This window comes from Saimiri boliviensis, chromosome 10, assembly GCF_048565385.1.
Source record: "Saimiri boliviensis isolate mSaiBol1 chromosome 10, mSaiBol1.pri, whole genome shotgun sequence".
Lineage (NCBI taxonomy): Eukaryota > Metazoa > Chordata > Mammalia > Primates > Cebidae > Saimiri > Saimiri boliviensis.
The window spans coordinates 32,470,507-32,492,503 of NC_133458.1; the positions used below are offsets into that span (position 1 = coordinate 32,470,507).

Sequence of the window (21,997 nt, forward strand, 5' to 3'; positions counted from 1 at the left end):
AGCATAAATAAAAAAAACCACAACCCAGCTTGCTCTTTTCAGTGTCTTCAGATTGCAGTATTCAGAATTTCAATGCTGTATTTCCTTCTACCTTGCTTAGTAACTGTGGAACAGCCAGTTAGCCATTCAACGACCATTTAAATATGTAAAATTGTTGACAAAGGACCAGTACTTTAAGAGCTTGGAATCCTATTAATAAAGCAATTTTAATATTTATTTTGCTAATATTTTCTATTATAGTAAAATGCACATAAAATATAACATTTTAACAAGTTTTCAGTGTACAGCTCAGGGATATTAAGTATGTGCATATTGTTGTGCAATCATCACTGCCATCCATATCTAGAACTCTTTTTATAAAAGTATGGAAAGCTTCATCAATTTGCATGTCAGTTTTGTGTAGGAGCAGTGCTAATCTCTGCTTCATTCTAATTTTAGTATCTGTGATGCCAAAGCAAGAACTTTTAAATGCACATTTTGAAGAAAACATTTATTTACAAAGAAGGAAAAAGAAACTGTGACCTTGAAAGATAGTAATAATCTTTTGATTAATATTATCAAAATCACGCTCAGATCAATACCATAAAGCTCCATACCAGGATACTGGGGCATGGAGAGTGACTGTCACATTCTTCCATAAAATGTCCTTTGATTCTACACTTAGAGACAAAATATAGAGATGGATTGTCTGATCTAAAATGAATATTGCTATATTTTTCTAATTTTCTGGTTGAAGATGAAAAACTGAAAAATAATTCAAACTCAGATTGAGTCTTTCTATATGTCAGAAATTGTTTTAAATAATTTATACACATTATTCACTTTAACAAGAACATAATGTGATCATTTTCTTATTTTCATTTTAAAGATAATAAAACTGGATTGAAATGGTATAATTGATTACTCAAGGCCACATGATCAGTAAAGGGTAAGTGAAAAAAGCAGCTGTAGGTTGGCCTGACTCCATAGTCCTTGCTCCTAACCTCTGTGTTCTGTTGTGTTCTATTTATCTTTTTTTTAAAAAACAAAGATAGCAGGCCATGCCTCCCCATATTTTTTATTTTTTATTTTTATTTTTATTTATTTATTTTTTTTGAGGCGGAGTTTCGCTCTTGTTACCCAGGCTGGAGTGCAATGGCACGATCTCGGCTCACCGCAACCTCCGCCTCCTGGGTTCAGGCAATTCTCCTGTCTCAGCCTCCTGAGTAGCTGGGATTACAGGCACGTGCCACCATGCCCAGCTAATTTTTTGTATTTTTAGTAGGGACGGGGTTTCACCATGTTGACCAGGATGGTCTCGATCTCTCGACCTCGTGATCCACCTGCCTCGGCCTCCCAAAGTGCTGGGATTACAGGCTTGAGCCACCGCGCCCGGCTTGCATATTTTTTAGATTTATGGCCTTAGTCTCCCCAAATCATTCTGTTTTTATTAATATATTATTTTTTTCTTTTGCAAACAAACATTTGTATGGTAGACAATAATACTTTCCTGATCATGGTTTAAAGTTGTGTTCTCACAATTACTTCTAAGTGTTTTCTCTGTTGATTTTAAAGCTACTTCATTGAGTTATGGTTGACACACAAAAAGTTGTACATATTTAATGTACACCAACTTGATGAGTTTGAAGATAAGTATACACCTGTGAAAGCATCACCACAATCTATGCCGTTAACTTGTCCATCAAATCCAAGTTTCCTCCTGCCCTCTTATTTCTTTCTATTATTTGTGATAAGAACTCTTAACATAAGATCAATCCTCTTAGCAAATTCTAAAATACATAGTACAATATTGTTAACCATAGGCTATGCTGTGCAGTAAATATCTAAGATTTATTTCTCATGTATAATTGAAACTTCATATCCTTTGACTAATACCTTCTGTCTTTCTCACTGCCAGCTCCTGGCAACAGTTTTGTGGGTTTTAGGGTATGGGGGAAGATTTTTATCAATGTCCTTTGGCGCAGTCTCTCTATATTCATGCTTGTAATTTGCTGATTTCTGAAATTATGCCTTTGAAATTAAAACATTTCTTGAAATAAAACTGCTGTGCCAGAAGACATCCTATAGAACCCAGTTCAGCTCTTACAAACATTCCTGCATTTACGTCCTGATTCTAACACCTGTTATGCACTGAGAGATATATCTGTTTCCAGAATTTGTTCAAATGGAACTTTACTACCATATGCTGTGTTATTCAAAAAGTCTTAAATATTTGTAAGCTGTTGGTGAGTTTTCTGCTTATTTAGACTTTGTTTTGTGGGCTTTCCTTGCACAGTATGCACCCCCGCCCCCACCCCGCTGTTACTAGGTGCTCTCTGCTGTCGTTAGGTGGAAGCAGTGTGGTTGGGAAGACTCCTGATTGAGGTTTCTCTTTGGCTCTCTCGCTTGTTGTATGTCATGTGTTATTATGGTCAACTTTTTCCAGTCTCCAAGCTTATAGGCAGTAGGAATTTCAGACTTACAATCAAGTAGATATTTTTATAGCTGAGTAGAAATATATTTCATGTTTGTTAGGAGAAGTGGCAGAGAGGATTGGGAAATAGCTTTTATTTTATCCCAGTCAAATATCACTGGTGATAAAGAAACTGATCTGAGGTCCATGTTTCTCTCATCTCTCTTCCTTCCCTTTTCTTCCCTGAGCCTCTACCCCAAGCAGGCCTGACCAACCACCACTCCATGGATATAGTTGGATCGTAAGAGCAGGAGGCCAGGTACAGGGCACAAATTTCCTAATTCCTTTCCTTTTACTGCCTTTCTTAAGCACTAGATTCTAATACTGCAGGCCAACAAGTCTCTGCACCAAGGTCAGCAGGCAACATTATCATCGAAGGAGCCAGCCCAGCTTTTCTCATTTCCAATTTTGTTTACTCCCGTCTTAGAGAGCTGCTTATTTATTTATTAGTGTTTTTTTAAATGTGGTATAATTCAAAAAATAAAGTACTATTTAACCTTAAAAAGAGAGAAATTCTGCAAGAAGCAACAACATGAATGAACTTTAAGGATATCATGCTGAATGGAATAAGCTAGTCACAGAAAGACACATATGGCATGATTCCTCTTATATGAGTTATCATAAATAGGCAAATTTATAGAATTAAAGAGTGAAATGGCAGTTCCCAAGGGCTAGGGGATGGGAAAAATGGGGAGTTAGTTATCAATGGGCATAAAGTTTCCGGTGAGTGATATGAGTAAATTCTAGAGATCTGCTGTACAACATTTTAAGATAATTTGTAAGTGGGAGCTAAGCTATGGGGACACAAAGGCACATAGAATGGTATAATGGGCATTGGAGACTCAGAAGGGGGAAAATTAAGAGGTAGGTGATAAAAATCTATATTCTGGTACAGTGTACAATACTCGGGAGACAGGTGTGCTAAGACCTCAGAATTCACCACTGTACAATTCATCCATGTAACCAAAATCTTCGTACCCCAATAGCTATTGAAGTATTTAAAAAGATAGCTTATTCACATGGTTAATAAAAATGTCTTGAACCCACGTTAGACACTTAGCCATGGAATTTTTAAAGATGAAGAAAGCATAATCCTCAATGTTCAGATTTCATCTAGTACATGTAAACAAGACAATACAATGTGTTAAAGGCTAAAAATAGAAATATGAGCAAGACAGCTGAGTGTTTGTTATACTGTATGAGGCTTCCCAAGGCAGGTGATAACTGAGCTAGGTATTGAAAAGTGAGCAGAAGCTTTTCAGGCAGAAAAGACATAAAATGTCCTTCAAGGCTAAAGAATATATGGCTGTAAAAGCATGTGCTGACCTATAGTCAGCAATACTATGTTATACACTTAAACATTTGTTATGAGGGTAGATCTCATCTCAGTGTTCTTACCCACAATAAAATAAAAATTAAAAATTAAAGGCAGTTGTTTTTACAATAATAGTTTTCCTGTGAGGAAAGCTGTATTCCACTAAAGTTTTGTTAAAATTTCCAAACAGTATCTAGTCTCTGTTACCTGGGAATATTTCACATTCCCTTCATGTAATTTTGTGGAGAAAAATTGCTGACATTTTGTGGCTTGGTGTGCTCTTTTAGATGAGGTTGTGCAGAAAAGAAGATTTCTGAGTATGTACCATAAACATCTACTTTAAAATTGGGGCGACTGTTTAAAATGAATAGGCTTTTGAATTCTTGAAGATGTACATTTCCCGTATTATAATTTACGAGATGAAATGCAATTTTTAAGTTTGATTCTCCTATTCTCTCTACTATTCAGTTATTTCCTGAATATTGTTCCAAATGTAAGTCTTGATAAATCAGACAATATTTCCTCAACATGAGCAATTTTCAGTGTTTTCAACTTCTAGTTTTGTTGCTTCAATTTTAATAGTAATTTCTGCTTTTTGAGAAGGAAGTGTTTTAAATGAACACAAAAGTTTCCTTTGTTTGATGTCCTGCAAAATATGTTTGAGTTGCATCTATTAAAAAGTCTTCTATGAGTCAATTTTGTTATTGTCAGCCCCCCTAGCCCCCACTTTTGTTTACATGAGTGAACTAAGAGGAAACAACTGTTATTTGACCAATTTGTTTAAATCAAAAGTGACTATTTGTCTCCTAGAAAAATGGCAGGATGTGTTTTTAAATTCTGAATGTTACAACTAAATTTAGCCAAAGTGCATTGCTTTCTGAATGCTTCCAGTATGGAACACTGTGCTTTTGATTGCTGCTTTTGGAGTCTCATTAAGAAACTAAAAGGTCAAAGGAACAAGGACTGGAGCAAAGTACACTCATGTTACAATATGCACAGCACAATTAAAGTGTAGAAACCAGCCTTACACACCATGTGTTTCTCCCAGGATATCTGTATAATACAGAGTCCTCTTTATGTCGGGGTAGCTGATGTGTCTAAATGGTTACGTTTATTTTGCCAAATGTCTACAGAATTTTTACCAGTGGAGGAAATATTTTAGATTGCCTATTGTTTCTTCGTTATTCCTGAAGAGAAATTGATATCAGATGAGAGTTTTTAAATAAAATGACATGTTTATCCCCATAGATTTCTACTTTCTTAAAAGATAGGCATTCTTCATAAGACCTTTGCTATTACACACACCTTTAAAATTTCATAGGGTGAGAGGGAATACAGTGATTTATCAGATTTTGACATAAAATACACTGAGAGTATAAACTAACTTAAAACTCAGTTTTCCCAGAAGAGCCTGATCTAGCTTGCAATTCAGTTTTCTCAGGCACATTCTAGGAATTTGTTTCTGCTAGTAATAAGAAGATTATTTTCAAGTATATATGCTGCTGTCCTACAGTGGAATTAGTGGGAGCTTTCTGCTAATGTGTACTCACCCTTTAATGTTTTTCTTACTTAATATATCACAAGAATAGAGTAATTGTAAACACCTTGGTAGTTGTTTTTCACATTATTTACCTTTTATTTTCTTTGGATCTTAAATATCTCAAAACAAATTTTAATAATGTAGTACCCAAACCTAGCTTTTCATTTCCTTAATTGATTGCTATAGTATTTAATATTCTTGCACATATTAGAAACTACCATATTCTAGGCACTGGTTTAGATGCCAAGAATTCAGTAGTGAATCTAGATGCCAAGAAGTCAGCAGTGAATTATGCAGATAAAAACCCTGCCTATATCAAGCTTCCATTTTTTTGTATATATATCTATACTCCTTTGTGCTTTCTACCTTCAACGTCTGGCAAAAATTCCAGAACTTTTTCACCAATATTATCATTTTAATGGTCACATAACTTTTTGAGGGAATAACTGTTAATTACTTCCAGTGTGAAGAGACATCTCTTATGGTCCTCCCTGCTGATGAGAACCAAACCCAATCCTATTTAATTTTTTTTTTTAAACCAATAAACAAGATCAACATTTCTCAAATATGTCTTTGGACCACCTGTGTCAGAACCACCTTTAGAGTGCTTTTGAAGTTTCTGAGATACACTTCGTAGATCCTGATTCAGAATATCAGGGTGAGGATCAGGAATCCACATTTTAGCCAGCAAACCAAGTGATCATTACACAGGCTGAAATATAACAATTAATTACCTTTTTAGACACAGAGGTGAAGGAAACAATTAAATTAGAAGAGGGTTGTAATAAATTGGACAAAAAGATAGCTTTGGAGTTTGGAATTACCAGAAAACAATACATTTAAATTTATTATCATTATTTTAGGACAAAATGGAAAATAATATTTGTAAAAAATTGATGAAAAAATGTCAAGACAGAAGTTGATCATGAGGCTGCATACACATATACATAAAGCACCTGTGTGTAGTTCAACGTAGGCAGTGAGTAATGAGGTTCACAGATTTGTGGTGTTTCCCAACTGGCCGTGTGAACACTTCTCTTCTGTGTCCCACTGTTCTTATTTTCATTTTACAAATGAAGAAGACTGGAGCACACAAACAGTAAATAAGTTTCCAGGGAAACATAGAAAGTAAATAATGGAGACAGGGTTACAAATGCAGGTTACAAACCCTGCAGTCTAGCTTCATAGTCTAGGCTCTCTCCCACTCCTGTCACTAAAGGGAACAAGGAATTATCTCAAAACCCAAACATACTGCTTTATGAAAAAACTGTAGAGCAGTGAAAAGGATTTAGCACAAAATAAGCTGCTAAGTGTTTATGATCTACTGCTTCGTTGATCAAAATTAGCTGGGGAATACGAAAATGGCATAAATACATATCTATGTGAGGTGAGCCTCCACTTACACAATTCGGGGCTGTATTGCAATTGGTTCTAGACAAAAGTTAATCTAAAGCTCTCATAAAGATAAAATAAGTCCATACTCCATCTTAATGACTTGCTTCTGCATACAACTTTCTTTTTTTTAAATACTATATTGACATAGTAATGACAATAAAAGCAAAATCCTAACACACAAGATAGACACACATAAGGAAGGAATATCGCAGAATTGGGAAAGAAACATTACAGAAAAAAATGGCTGACAAACTTAGTAGATTCAAGAAGCAGCAGCAGTAACAACAGCACCTGCCACTGCTAGGAATCAAAGATTTAACTATATGCTTCTTTTGACCACTTAAATATGCATGGGAGTCTCTGAGACCATAAGCCAAAGCAGCAGCATTTGGGCAGTGAGTATTTACAGAGTATTTTCTGAAACAATCAGTGAGTTCAGTCAAACATTGAATCAATTGAACAAACTACTTTTTAAAAAAATGACTATCAGTTACAAAAATCAAAATGAGGAAACCAAGTAGACATAAAAATCTATATGGAAGGTGCATGAAGATCATGATGATGATAATGATTGACTAAATGTCTGTAACAATGTATACTTTGTGTTAAGAGTCCTAAGTATTTTTCTTATTCTTGCATGGATTTGTTAAGTTGTAAAGATAATCTCCTCTTGTGCTTTTGTATTTTTTTTTTGAAAGGAAGAAAGAGAAAGAAAGAAAGAAAGAAATGAAAGACAGAAAGAGGAAGAAAAAGAGGGAGAGAGAACGGAAGTCTTGCTTTATTGCCCAGGCTAGAATGCAGTCTAAAAATGGGTATTGAAAACCTCTTTTATGCCAATAATTGTGCTTGACAATGGAGACAGGAAGTAATAAGGGAGGAAAATAACAAACAAGCAGCCAACCAATATTTCATTTAAACCTGTGAAATGCTATGCCATTACTGATGACTGATTTACTTCCAATTATGTAGTCACTTTTAGAGTGGGTGTGATGTGGTACTGAGAAGAATGTGTGTTTCATGGATTTGCAGTGGAGAGTTCTGTAAATGTTTATTAAGTTTACTTGTTCCAGGTCTGAGTTCAAGTCCTGGATATCTTTGTTAATTTTCTGTCTCATTGATCTGTCTAATATTGACAATGTAATGTTAAAGTCTTCCACTATTATTGTGTGGGAATCTAAGTCTCTTTATACATCATTAAGAACTTGCCTTATGTATCTGGGTGCTCCTGTATTGGGTGCATATATATTTAGGATCCTTAGCTCTTCTTGTTGCATTGATGCTTTTACCATTATGTAATGTCCTTCTTTGCCTCTTTTGATCTTTGTTGCTTTAAAGTCTATATCAGAGGTGAGAATTGCAACTCCTGCTTTTTATTTATTTATTTATTTTTGCTCTCCATTTGGTTGGTAAATCTTTCTCCATCCCTTTGTTTTGAGTCTTTGTGTATCCTTGCATGTGAGATGGGTCTGGATGCAGCATACCAATGGGTTTTGGCTTTTTATCCAATTTGCCTGCCTGTGTCTTTTGATTGGGGCATTTGGTTGATTTACATTTAGGGTTAATATTGTTATGTGTGAATTTGATCCTGCCATTTTGATGCTAGTTGGCTGTTTTGCCCATTAGTTGACACAGTTTCTTCGTTGTGTCAATGCTCTTTACCATTTGATATGTTTTTGGAGTGGCTGGTACTGGTTGTTTCTTTCTATGTTTGGTGCCTCTTTCAGGAGCTCTTGTAAAAGCAGGTCTGGTGGTGATGAAATCTCTGAGTGCTTGCTTGTTCACAAAAGATTTTATTTTTCCTTCGCTTATGAAGCTTAGTTTGGCTGGATATGAAATTCTGGGTTGAAAGTTCTTTTCTTTAAGGATGTTGAATATTGGTCCCCACTCTCTTCTGGCTTGTAGGGTTTCTGCTGAGAGATCTGCTGTGAGTCTGATGGGCTTCCCAACCTTTCTCTCTGGCTGCCCTTAGTATTTTCTTCTTCATTTCAACCCTGGTGAATCTGACAATTATGTGCCTTGGGGTTGCTCTTCTTGAGGAATATCTTTGTGGTGTTCTCTGTATTACCTGGAGTTGAATATTGTCCTGCCTTGCTAGGTTGGGAAAGTTTTCCTGAATAATATCCTGAAGAATATTTACCAGCTTGGAGTCATTCTCTCCGTCACATTCAGGTGTACCTATCTAACGTAGATTAGGTCTTTTCACATAGTCCCATATTTCTTGGAGACTTTGCTCATTCCTTTTTACCCTTTTTTCTCTAATCTTGCCTTCTCATTTTATTTCATTCAATTGGTATTCGACCTCTGATATCCTTTCTTCTCCTTGGTCAATTCAACTGCTAAAACTTGTGCATACTTCGCAAAGTTCTCGTATTGTGTTTTTCAGCTCCATTAATTCATTTATATTTCTCTCTACATTGTGTATTCTTATCAGCTTTTCCTCAAACCTTTTTTCAAGGTTCTTAGTTTCTTTGCCTTGTGTTAGAACATGTTCCTTTAGCTACAGAAGTTTCTTATTATCCACCTTCTGAAGCCAGATGCTAACCAATCAACACAGTCATTCTCCATCAGGCCTTGTTCCCTTGCTGATGAGGAGTGGTGATCCCCTGAAGGAGAAGAGATATTCTGATTTCAAGTGTTTTCAGACTTTTTGTGCGGGTTTCTTCCCATATTTGTGGATTTATCCACCTGTTGTCTTTGTAATTGCTGACTTTCAGATTGGGTTTCTGAGTGGACGTCCAGTTTGTTGGTAATGATGTTATTTCTGTTTCTTTGTTTTCCTTCAGCACACGCCCTTCCCTGACAGAGCTGGACCTTCCCGAGTTCAGCTGTGCTTGCTGTGAAACTCTCAATCATCAGCGTTTCCAATTGCTGTTTTTTTGTGGGGGTGGGACCAGCTAAACCCAATCACCTGGCTCCCCGCCTCAGAGTCCCCTTTTTTTCTTTTCCTAATTGAACGTTGGATTCTCTCCCAGGTGCCCAGTCACCTGCTGAAAAGGCGCCGGGATCTGTGCTATTTTCCATGCCCTCACCACGCAGGCTGAGACAGCAGCGCTGAGATTCATGGTGCTTTTCTGCCCGGGGAATCTCCTGGTTGGGCTCCCCACTTCAGTCCCCTCTTCAATCAGCTGAATGGGTGACTCTGCCTTCCTGGAGCTCCAAACGCCAACTAAAAGGGCACCCAGTCCAGCATACTCCGTGCTGAGAACCGCTGTGCTGGGACGCCCACAAAACAGCCTCGCAGGCCAAAAGAGTCGTGCTGGCGACCCGTGGGGCTCTTCCACTGGGAATCTCCTGGTCCGTGGGGAGCAAAAATTCCTCTGAAAGTCTGGCATCCACTCACTCCCTGCGCCTTCACTGGGAGCCACAATCCTGAGCTGCTGCTAAATGGCCATCTTGGATCTCTCTCCTGCATACAACTTTCTTACGACCTCTTTATGAAACAATTAAAATTAAACGCATATAATATCACATACTAAGGCCTTCCTTGAATACCATCAAGAATTATGTCGTGGAAGACAAAGCTACGATTAAAGAAAGAAAAGTCCTTTAAGGTAACTAGGTTTGCATGAAATCTTATGTTTGGTATATTATTTATTGACAAGGGCCAGTGCATATTATGCTCGTCCTGTTTTCATGTAGGATGCTCCAAGACACACTGCCATTACCATTTTCTTAGCCTTCCTAATCATTTAATACTTAAAGTGCTGTCCCCTATTTAAAGCTTTTCTTTATCACTCTATGTTACCTAATCTCTTAGTCCCCTCTTCTCTTGAAACATAAAATTTTTCTCAAGTTATAAAATGGTGTAAAAGGGTGAAAACATTATTTTCGGTATAATTGGCAACAGAATTTTTCCTAAGAAATAGTCTATTTCTGGTGAAGGAAATACTTCACTTCTGCTTGGGGAGATGTTGTAAGACCATGAGATGAGTGTCACCAAGGGACAAGTGAAAGACAAAAATGAACCAAAATTGGGGGTGGTAAAGGGTGGAGACTGAAGGGAGGAGCAGAGAGACAGATAACATGGGGGGAACCAGGCACTGAGAAAAATGGCCCAGCAGATGTCTAAGATGGAATTTTCAGTCATTTTTGTGGCTGTAATATAAACTTCCTTCTTCCCAAACATTTGTGAATGAAGCCTGCTTGTTTTACATTAGTGGTTTACATGACAATTAGATGAAAGCAATGGAGGTCTGTGTCAAGGCTAGAGAGGAGCAGAAGATGAAGGAACAATTAGCCATCATTTTCTCTACTAGGTAGAAGACGGAGGATTAAGAAGAAGGGAGAAATCAGAACGAGAGACCGGTGAGAGAAAGGGCTGTGAGTTTGCAGAAATTCAGAGGAAGGCATTAAACTTCCCACTGGATGATAAATAAAGGTTTAGGCTAATCTTACATGGACCTTGAGGGGTGATGAATCAAGTGGACATTTGGAATAGTGGCCCTTTCTTTAATTACCATTTTATGTAATTATGTCTTATTCTGTGAACTATATTTTGAGTTTCTAGTTAAGGTATTCTTGTCTTTTTATTTTTATTTTTATCATTTTCTGTATGGTATCTTATGCACTCTCTAAGCTGCCATGTATTTATTGATTTGTTTGTGTGTGTGTTAGAGTGAAAAGTGTGGTAGATTGTGAATGAAAGTTTTATGATCCCAAATCCTAGTTTTATGATCTTTAAGTCTTCTCTTGTGAAACTTGGTACGTTTTGGGTATTCAGATGCTTATAGAAACTGCTTTTTGAAAATAACTTTGTCTATGCTTCTATTTCTAGAATGTCTGGGCTATTTAATATTTAATATTTTGATGGATTGAAAGGCTATGCTTTTAAAATAACACCTATAAACTACTTTTCTATATAATACTGTTAGTTTAATTTTTCTAGGATTAAAAAAGTCTTCTAGGATTTCCCAGCAAGTATTTCAGGCTTTATGTATGTTCTAAAGCTTATGGTTATTTTAACTTTGTGAATTAAAAATCTGTGGCTAAGCTCATTATATTTTTAATACTAGAAGTGCATTTATTTTCCTGTGAGGATTCTAAATATTTTCAGTAGTTATACTTGGGATCTAGAAGTTTGTTAGGGCATGCCTGGAAAAGTACTATTTGGTACCCATTATAGATAAAGAAACCAAAGCATAAATAAATGGGAAAGGCACAGAATGGCTCTTTACTTTTGGAATTCTGCTTAGAACTCTAACAATAATTTCTGTGCCCCAAGAAACATTTTTCATCTACAAGAGAGCTACTCCATTGATCTTACACATATTAGTTCCATGGTTTGCCATACAGATTTGAATTAAGTATGCATGAATAAGTCAAATATATTTATATTGTGATTTTATAACCACCCACTTTGTGAGGCTGATATTATTTCCACCTTACATATAAATGTGGTAGGCCTCCTATGGTTCATGCTTCCATATTGACTTATGTGAGTGTGGGCTGGACCAAGTAGCTCATATCTAAAGAACAGATTATGGTAAAAGTGATGGGATGTCACTTCCTAGATGAAGTTGCTGAGTTGGTGGCTGCCATGTTGATTGCCTTTTCTTCATATCTCACTAGCTAGCTCTGAGGGAAGTCAGCTTCTTTGTTGTTAGCTGCCCTATAGAGAGGCTTATGTGGTAAGAAATCGATGTCTGCAGCCAGTGGCCCTTGAGGACCTGAGCCCTGCCAAAGCCATATCAGAGGCTTGGTGTACACCTTCCCCTGCGAAGTGTTGAGATGACAAAAATCTGGCTTAGACTTTGGTTCACCCTGCATGACACTCTGAGCCAGAGACATCCAGCTAAGCTGCACTTGGTTTCTTGACTCACAGAAAATAGATAATAAATGATCATTTTTAAAAAGCTGATTCATTATTAGATAAATTATTATGAAGCAATACATAGCCAGTACAAAGAGGTAATTGAACTCCAGAAAATTTGCCTGACTTTTATAAGGTATCACACATAAAAAATTTAAAACTCAGGATTTTCTGACCACTTGGTCAGAGAAGGGCTCTCTAAAAGGTGACAGTGAGCAGAGTCCTAAATCAAGTGAGCCATGTAGACATTCAGAGAATATGCCCAGGCAAAAAGACAGGGCAAGGGCAAATGTTCCATGGTAAGAACAATGGAACAGCAAGAAGACCAATGTGGACAGAACAGAACAAACCAGAGAAAGATGTATCAAAAAGTTAGGCAGAGGCCAGATACGCAGAGGCTGATAGCCATGGTAAAAACTTTGGATTTTGTTCTAATTCAAGTAAGAAGACATTAGGGTGTTTTAAGCAGAGAAATGATATAATCTGATGCACTTTTTGAAGGCAATACTTTTGGTGATTTGTAGAAATGAGAATGAAGAACAGAAGGAATAATGACCCAGTAAAGAGACTTATTGAGGGGTTCACTTATCTAGGTAAGAGATTGTGATTACTTTCTCTACAGAAGTAGGAGTAGAAATGGTTGTAAGTGGTGGATTTGGGTACATTTAAAGGCAGAACCAACAAGAATTGCTGATGGACTCAGTATAGATTTCCTGGAAAGACAGCTGTCAAAAATTATTTCTATATGTTTTTGAACAGTTTTGTGAATTGTAGGTTGAGCATCCTAAATGTAAAAATCTGAAATTTGAAATGCTCCAAAATTCAAAATTTTTTGAGCACTGACATAATGTTCAAAGAAAATGCTCATTGGAGCATTTTAGATGTTAAATTTTCAGATATGAAATCCTCAACTGGGTAAATATGTGATGCAAATATTTCAAAACCTGAAAAAATTCTAAAATCTGAAACACTTCCAGTCTCAACATTTCAGATAAGGGATGCCCAACCTGTTATAGTTTTATTTAATGAAATGGAAGATACTGGAAGAGGGGCAAATTGGGATAAAAAGATAGGAAAGAAGAATTTTAATTTACCTAGCAAGTGAGTCCAGATAGAGCTGACATAGGAAGACTGAGCCTTAAGTTATTCTGCTATTTAGTGGTCAGGTAAATTAGAAACATCCTGCCAACAAGACTAGGATGTAGCAGCCAGTTCAGTAGGAGGAAAGCCAGAAAAGTGTCATGTCAAGACAGCTACGTAAAGTATTTAGATGAGAAAGAAGTGACCAACTGTGTCAAATATCACTGACAAGTGGAGGAGACATTTACCAGAGCGGGCTGAGGATATAGTGGAAAAGAAATCTATTTGGATAAGAATGAGGAGATCTAGTTATGACCAAAGTATAATTTAGAGTTTTAATCGCTGGAATGTAATGGTTTCGAAATCATGACTATACTTGGCTTTAGTAGATGTCTTGATTCAAGGCGCTCAGGCTTTAGAGAAGATTTGGGCTAAATGTATGTCTATAGGTATAATACAGTCTTGACATCCTCCTTAGATTTTGAGAAGATGGTCATGAGTGTTGTCTCTAGAAAGAGTTGACCTTTTCTTCAGGTTAATTTACAATTTTTATTTGATTTTGCCCTCTGCAAACAGGACTGAAGTTAGATTCTGTTCTTCTCTCATTATCATTTTGACTAGGTTTCTTGAGAGATAACACAGAACTTCCCCCCCCCCCTTTTTTTTTTGCCCATTTGAGTTGCTGTGACAAATTACTATAGACTGAGTGGCTTAAACTACACACATGTATTCTCACAGTTCTGGAGGCTGAAGTGCCAAAAGATCGAGTGTTTGGTGAGGGCACACTTCCTGGTGTACAGATGACTATCTTTTCCTTGTATTCTCACATGTCAGAGAACAGAGAGCTAGAGCAAGCTCTAATTTTTCTTCTTACAATGGCACTAATCCCATTCATAAATGCTCCAGCCTCATGATCTACTTACCTCTCAAAGTTCCTACCTTCGAATATCATCACATTGGGGGTCAAGATTTTAACATAAAAATTTGAGAGGGACACAAACATTCAATCCATAACAGCATTTCACATTTGGTGACTATTCGTTTTCTAAGAATAAATATGTGTATGCATATACACACACATAGATATAGGTAAAGGATGGCACAATTTATATTTGACTTTCTTGTATTTGAGAAGACACATTCTTAAAATAATAAGCACAGATGATGTAATTTTCAATGTTCGTTGAAATACCTAGGGAGCTATGTAGTAGCACTTTTATTTTGAAATTCTTTTTATGTGCTATCAGCATTAACCTCTTATCTTTTTCCCAAAGGTAAATGGAAGTCTTCTTTACTTCTATCCCACCAGGGAGCCTAGAGTTTAACACATTCCACTGTAGGTCTTTGTATACTTGATTTGCTCACAAACTGTATTTTTAAGGAATAAAAAGTGAAACCTTATCTGATAATTTTTAGTCTTTCCTACCTTAAAAGAAAAAATTATATGGTAAAATATCCAAGAAGCAACATTAAAATGTAGCTTCTTTTTGATAAGTGTATTTTTTTTCAAATTTCAAAGAAAAAAATGTCAGAATTCCTTCTTTTATAAGACGTTACTAAGATTTTAGGTACGACATCTTAAAAACCCACAGATCAATTATCCCAATGATACATTTATGTCATCAGTGGACTTTAAAACTAAATATGTCATTGGAGAATATGACAAATGATGTTGAGAAGTTACTGATTAATTATAGAATACATTGTACAGGTGAAACAGTACTTTTGCAGCATTTTACCAATTGAGACCTTTAGAATTAAGAACAATGTTTACTCAGAAATAAAATTTCATTTTAATAGCTGATATTTAATGCCATGTAAACTATAATATTGTAAGTACTGAAAGGGCTGGGTGCGGTGGCTCATACCTGTAATCCCAGCACTTTGGGAGGCCGAAGCAGGCAGATGATGAGGTCAAGAGACTGAGACTATCCTGGCCAACATGGTGAAACCCCATCTCTACTAAAAAAAACACAAAAATTAGCTGGGCGTGGTAGCGTGCACCTGTAGTACCAGCTACTTGGGAGGCTGAGGCAGGAGAATTGCTTGAACCCAGGAGGCAGAGGTTGCAGTGAATCAAGATTGTGCCACTGCACTCCAGCCTGGTGCCTGGAGACAAGGTGAGACTCTGTCTCAAAATAATAATAATAATAAGTACTGAAGGGATAACCATATATTGTTTCAAACTTTTTTTGTGAGATGAAAGAGGGAATTAATTAATTAATTTGACTCTATTGGTAACAAAAAAATTTAGAATTGTAAAAACTGAATACAGGAGAGGTGTTTCTACTCATCGGATTTTTGTCCAGGTGGGATGACTGTCTCTCTATGACTGGGGCACAGGGTATGATTCTTGAGAGGGTCGACAGAGGGAGAAGTGAAACTAAAAGCAAGACACTGAAAGGAATCTGGAACAACTAAAGCACCAGGATTCCAGAATACAAAAGCACAGTGAGCTGTTTAACCAAGGTCAGCAGAAGGTATTAGATCTGAGAAAGGTGCATTAGTTAGCCAACATCTAGGGGTAAATAACAAAGCTAATATGGCTATTTGAACAGTGGAATCATTTTCTATGAAAAATGTTTTTATTACACTAGAACTCTTTGAAGCTACCAGTAAACTATTCTGTTCTTATTAAAAGCGGTAATAACCATAGCTAAAATTTAAGAATGTTTACATCCTATTAACTATAGACAACGCTTTATATATAGTATCTCACTTATTTTCCAAAACATCTTTATGAATTATCTCTTATAATCATGTTGATTTTCCAGGTGATATAAAGTCTTAGGGGGCTTAAGTATTTTATTAGCCCATTTTCATGCTGCTGATAAAGACATACCTGAGACTGGGCAAGTTACAAAAGAAAGATATTTAATGGACTTACAGTTCTACATGACTGGGGAGGCCTCACAATCATGGTGGAAGGTGAAAGACATGTCTTACATGGTGGCAGACAAGAGAAGAGAGCTTGTGTATGGAAAGTCCTCTTTTTAAAACCATCAGATCTTGTGAGACATATTCACTGTCACAAGAATAGCATAGGAAAGACCCACCCCCATGATTCAATTACCTCCCACTGGGTCCCTCCCATAACTCATGGGAATTGTGGGAGTTACAATTCAAGATGAGATTTTGGTGGGGGCAAAGCTAAACCATATTATTCCACCCCTGTCCCCTTCCAAATCCCATGTCCTCAAATTTTAAAACCAATCATACCTTCACAACAGTTCCTAAAGTCTTAACTAATTTCAGCATTAACTCCACAATCCAAAGTCTCATCTGACATAAGGCAAGTCCCTTCAGCCTATGAACCTGTAAAATCAAAAGCAAGTTAGTTACTTCCTAGATACAATGGAGGTATGAGCATTGGGTAAATACAGCCATTCCAAATGGGAGAAATTGGCCAAAACAAAGGGGTTACAGGTCCCATGCAAGTCTGAAATCCAGTGGGGCAGTCAAATCTTAAACCTTCACAATGATCTCCTTTGACTATCTCACATCCAGGTCTCATTGATGCAAGAGGTGGGTTCCCATGGTCTTGGGCAGCTCCACCCCTTTGGCTTTGCAGGGTACAGCCTCCCTCCTGGCTGCCTTCATGGGCTGGTGGTATTGAGTGTCTGTGGCTTTTTTAGATGCACAGCACAGGCTGTCAGTGGATCTACTGTTCTGGGGTCTGGACGATGGTAGCTCTCTTCTCCCAGCTTCACTAGGCAGTGCCCCAGTGGCAACTCTGTGTAGGGTATCTAATCTCACATTTTCTTTCCACATTGCCCTAGCACAGTTTTTCCATGAGGGCCCTGCCCTTGCAGCAGACTTTTTCCTGGTCATCCAGGCATTTCCATACATCCTCTGAAATCCAGGTGGAGGTTCCCAAACCCCAATTGTTTACTCCTGTGCATTTGTAGGCTCAACACCAAATGGAAACTGCCAAGGCTTGCAACTTGCACCCTCTGAAGCTGTGGCTCATGCTCTACATTGGCCCCTGTCAGCCATGGCTGGAGGGGCTGGGACACAGGGCACAAAGTCCCTAGGCTGCACACAGCAGGGTGATAGCTTATGAAATCATTTCTTCTTCCTAAGCCTCTGGGTCTGTAATGGGAGGGGCTGCCATAAAGCCTTCTGACATGCCCTGGATACCTTGACCCCATTGTCTTGGAGTTAACATTAGGCTCCTCAATACTTAAGCAAATTTCTGCAGCTGGCTTGAATTTCTCCTCAGAAAATAAGATTTTTTTTCTTTTCTATCACATTGTCAGGCTGTAAATTTTCTGAACTTTTATGCTCTGTTCCCCTTATAAAACTGAATGCCTTTAATATCACTCAACTCATCTCTTGAATGCTTCGCTTAGAAATTTCTTCTGCCAGATATCCTAAATCATCTCTCTGAAGTTCAAAGCTTCACAATTCTCTAAGACAGGGTCAAAGTGCTACCATTCTCTTTGCTAAAACATAACAAGAGTCACCTTCAAAGTGCTACCATTCTCTTTGCTAATACATAACAAGAGTCACCTTTTCTCCAGTTCCCAAAAAGTTCCTCATTTCCATGTAAGACCACCTCAGCCTGGACCTTACTGTCCATATCACTATCAGCATTTTGGGGAAAGGCATTCAACAAGTCTAAATGAAGTTCAAAACTTTTCCACAATTTCCTGTCATCTTCTGAGCCCTCCAAACTGTTCCAACCTCTGCCTGTTACCCACTTTCAAAGTTGCTTCCACATTTTAGGGTATCTTTATAGCAGCACCCCACTCTAATAGTACCAATTTTCTGTATTAGTCCATTTTCATGCTGCTGATAAAAACATACCTGAGACTGGGCAATTTACAAAAGAAAGAGGTTAAATGGAGTTACAGTTCACATGATTGTGGAGGCCTCATAATCATGGTGGAAGGGGAAAGGCTCATCCCATGACAGCAGACAAGAGAGCTTGTTTGGGAAAACTCCAGTTTTTAAAACCATCAGATCTTGTGAGACATATTCACTATCACGAGAATACTATGAGGAAGACCACCTGCTTGATTCAATTACCTCCCACCGGGCCCATCCCACAACAAGTGGGAATTGTGGGAGTTACTATTCAAGATGAGATTTTGGTTGGGGCACAGCCAAACCATATGAAGTATCATGCTCAAGGTGATAGGGAGAAAAGCAGCTGACATGGTTTTGATCTGAATCCCTAGCAAATCTCATGTCAAATTATGATCTCCAATGTTGGAGGTGGGGCCTGGTGGGAGGTGATTGGATTATATGGGTGGTTTCTCAATACTGATTTAACATCCTCTCAGTGATGTTCTTGTGATAGTGAGTTCTCATGAGATCTAGTTGTTTAAAATGTGTGGCACCTCTCCTTTCCCTCACTCTTGCTCTGGTCATGTAATATTGCCCTTTGGCTTCTGCCATTGTATGTTTCCCGAGGCCTTCCCAGAAATGGAGCAGATGCCAGAATCATCCTTGCTGTATAGCCTGTGGAACTGAGCCAGTTAAAACTCTTATTTTTTAAAAATAAATTTCCCAGTCTCAGGTATTTCTTTATAGGAGTGTGAGAAAAGACTAACAAGATGGTAGAGCCAGGACTTCAACCTAAGACATGCTTGTTTTCAAAGCCTATGGGTTTGGCCATGATCCTGTCTAAGAAAGGACTCCTGAGGAACCTGAGCCTGATCACCACTATGCTTATGTGACAAACAACCCTTGGTGCCATCCGTGTCTTTTTGTGTCTGCCATGGGTCTCTTTTCTCCCGAGACCATTGAACTGCTGTGATGCAGGAGGTTTCCTATTCTCTACTTATACTTTGCTTTATAAGCCTTTTCATAACACTTCACATTTAAGTTTACTCATTTATTCAAGAAGAAATAGGAACAAAATGTGTAGCCTGTAGGAATAACAGGTCAATATGCTACTGACTTTATGGAACTCACATTTTATTACATGTTGATGTTCTAACAATGCATTCCCAATTCTTTATTCTTGGGAATATTGTGGGAAAGGACAGAGGTTATCAATGAAGAGAGAGTGAAAATAATAGTTGCTTCATTTGATAAATTATTTTTCATTTTTATTTTTAAAATATAATAAATTAACTTAATAACTAAAAATTGCATGTATTTATAGTGTATGATATATACTATGTGTACTTACACTATACATCATGTGTACATGATGTACATGATGTATAGTGTAAGTACACATGTCGAATGCTAAATCACGTAAATTAACACATGCATTACCTCACATAGTTATCATTTTTTGGTAGTGAGAATGCTTAAAACCTACTGTCTCAGCAATTTTCAACTATATAATATATTGTTATTAACTATAGATGGCACGATGCACTGATGAAGTGTGAATACTCTTCTCTTATGAGAATGGGTGGTATTAAAAGGTATTGTGCTAATGATGCATTGGTCAGAGCCACAGAAAACTAACCCTTAATAATAGACTCCTGTAGGCCTGGCGTGGTGGCTCATGCCTGTAGTCCCAGCACTTTGGGAGGCTGAGGCAGGCAGATCACCTGAGCTCAGGAGTTCAAGACAAGCCTGGCTAACATGGTGAAACCCTGTTTCTATTAAAAATACAAAAATTTAGCCAGGCATGGTGGCATATGCCTGTAATCCCAGCTATGCAGGAGGATGAGCAGGAGAATCACTTGAATCACTTGAACCTGGGAGGCGGAGGTTGCATTAAGCTGAGATTGTGCCATTGCACTCCAGCTGGGGCAACAGGAGTGAAACTCTGTTTCAAAATAATAACAACAGTAATAATAGACTCCTGTCTTCCTTCATGGACATTCTCAGGACTTTTTGCCTCTTTTATTCTCACAGCACTGTGTGTGTAAAGGAGAAAATGGAACCCCACAGAATCTAGACAGTTACTGAACAATAGAGCTTTGATTAGACAGCATGATTTTGGACCCCATAATCTCTTAATTATGACATAGTGTCTCAGGTTTACCCGGAAGATCAGCCATGAAATCAGGACTAAAAATTCATATAGGAATCTCAGTAAAAGGTAGATCAAGGGGCCTTACAGAAATAGGACCTAAATCTTTGTGATATTCAAGAAAATTTGGTCTTTCTAAGGTGAAGCTTGGATAAAATTTTTGTCTAGTGTAGTTTGTCCTTGAGCTGCCCTGTGGAGTTCCTTGTCACTGTATTCACTGTTTCTTGATCATCTACTGCATTTAATCCATCCTAATGAAAAATGGTCCTGCAAGAGTTTGTTAGATTTACAGAATAAGAATTTCACACAGTAAATATATGCTAATTTTCTTCTGTCAGATTTGAGAAATGTTATATTATAATAAGAGTTGGAATACTTAGAGCATCAAAAGTGTCCTTTGGAATTCCCAAATGTCCTTAATTATAATTCATTTCAATGTCAGAGTAGGTGTATCATAACACATAAACTGTTAGGGTATTACAAAAAGAGTTAAACACCCATGAGCTTGGGTGTTCAAAATAGATGTTTATTATTTGTGTTTTTCTCCATTGTAAAAAAGCAAAGTGTTTTCATTACTTTAGCACAGTTAATTTATTATTTTCAAGCTGGTGCCTAAACTTCTGAAACACAAAATTAATGGGCTCTTGGCAACCTTCTCTGAATTACTCCAAGTCAATAGTGGTTCTTCCCATCTGTCATCTTAATTTGCAGTATGTGTCCCAGAAGCACTAAAACAAAGATACATACTCCACGATTTTCCATTTCCATTGGCGCTAAGCAAAAATAGCCATAAATGAATTCTTACATGAAAACTCCCAAGCTGGAAGCCCTGATTCAAAATAAACTCAAGTGTCACTCAGCCCTGCCAACCAACTCTTTTAGAGTGTAAATGACATATTTATTTATAGACTTATTTAGGGAATAATGGGAAAAACCTTAATGAATTATTTTATAAATTAGCAACCAATGTCCACTCCATAGGTTCTGTTTGCATCTGCTTTCTGTTGAAGTAATGAAAACTGGAAGCAATAAGAATGTGTTAATATCTAGTACTGTACCTGTTTTGTTCATATTCTGAGAGAATACTTATTATTTTTATCCAGAATTATGGAATCCAGAGTCATTGAGAATAATTCACAGCTTCCACGTAGCTTTCTGTGAAGAAAGGATAATTGAAAATGTGGGTAAGTAATTTCAATATTTTTCTGTTGCTTCATGTTGGAATTGGGCACAGGTTAACCTGGGAGAGATCTCAAATCATGGTCGAAAGGTAATAAAGGGTAAAGTTAAAACAACAACAATAACAACAGTGCAATGTACAACAGATCCAAAGAGTCAGGCAAGACCACAATTGGGGGGAAAAAATTAACAGTGAAGTCAGAGGCTGGAGAAAAAGGAAAGTTGTGATGTAGTTTATGGAATTGGTCAGGACTGGGGGTTTTACGGTTAACTATTTTGGGTAG

General features: G+C 37.4%; 1 pseudogene; it reads right to left on the minus strand.

Moving 5' to 3' along the window:
- Positions 1-358: 358 nt before the first annotated feature.
- On the minus strand, positions 359-458 carry LOC120365470 (U6 spliceosomal RNA; annotated as a pseudogene).
- Positions 459-21,997: the final 21,539 nt, after the last annotated feature.